The following is a 1,212-nucleotide window of genomic DNA, read 5'->3' on the forward strand; positions in this document are numbered from 1 at the left end:
TCCCTCTATTCTTCTTTTTTGAAACCTACATCCCTTTCTTCTTGAGTTGGAGACGTTCGTCACTCCAACCTTTGTTTGAAACCGTCTTTTCAATGGGTTCCTTAGCTTCCCCTATGTTGAGTGAGAAGAAAGCTCCTCTAGTGCCAACATCAAGGTGACTACAAGTGATGTTGGTGATCCCATCGTAGAAATCTTGGATCAGGAGTCCACTCTTCGATGCCATGGTGAGGGCACGCTCGAATGTACTCCTAGAGACGTTCCCATGCTTCGGGAATCATATCATTCTCTTATTGCTAGAAGCTAGAAATCTTCTCTCGAAGGGCATACGTTTTGTGTATTATGAAAAGTAAAGTGATAAAGGTTAAATTACAATTTTAATGTGGCAAAAAATGAGTTTTTATTCGTTGCTTAGATGGATGATCAGAGACCATGGATGTGTAGAGCTTGTTGAACACATTCCGCTTAACTACTTATTGCATTGTTTGGAGTTATTAGGATCATGAAGATATAGTTTTCACATGTTTTGAAGGAGAAAAAAGATCATATTAGACATGACTACAATACCCGCATGTACATCCACGATCTACCACATGGCCGATTTTTTGTTCCATGTGTTGGAGAAAGATGAGGCACAAGGGAGGGAAGAGAAGGGAGAGAAACTAGGGTTTGTTGTTGAAAGCATCTAGGCCCCTAGTTGGGTTTCGGTGATTAATTACTACATAAGATTACTGTGACTAACGTGTATTTTGTAGAGGCAAATTGAGTTAGGTCATAGTAATGGTGATTGATTGGCCAATTATGGTTTTCATGCCCCTATCGATGGAAATTGTTTCGATTTTCAAAGGATGGACGACAAGGTTAAGAACGGACTAGTTCTAAGTGTCGGTTGGTGTTGAGGGACACTTAGATTAGGTTTAGGACTTTATTTTCTCCTTTGGCCATACTATAAAGGGGGGCTTGGATGAGAACTTGACCTAGGTGAGTCTAGTGAGAAGAATGTGGTGCACATTTGTTTAATCTAGCACTAGGTAGCTCAGATGAAGCCCAAAGATCATCGGGAGTTGGAAAATGTTTCGAATCGGCGTTTAAAAATAGAGGGCAACGCAGCAGTTGGCACCAGACATGGCAGGTGTACACCATCCAAGGTATGGCAAGTGCCACCACTCTATTTTTCCCGAGGTCAGTCCTTTTTGGTGGTAGCACTAGGCAGTC

At 41.7% G+C, this 1,212-nt stretch overlaps 1 non-coding gene across 1 annotated transcript; it reads left to right on the plus strand.

The window, feature by feature from the left end:
• Positions 1-216: 216 nt before the first annotated feature.
• LOC136498791 (small nucleolar RNA R71) lies at positions 217-323 on the plus strand. The gene has a single exon (XR_010769789.1). It is a non-coding gene; the product is annotated as a small nucleolar RNA R71 (small nucleolar RNA).
• Positions 324-1,212: the final 889 nt, after the last annotated feature.

This window comes from Miscanthus floridulus, chromosome 12 (genome assembly GCF_019320115.1).
Source record: "Miscanthus floridulus cultivar M001 chromosome 12, ASM1932011v1, whole genome shotgun sequence".
Lineage (NCBI taxonomy): Eukaryota > Viridiplantae > Streptophyta > Magnoliopsida > Poales > Poaceae > Miscanthus > Miscanthus floridulus.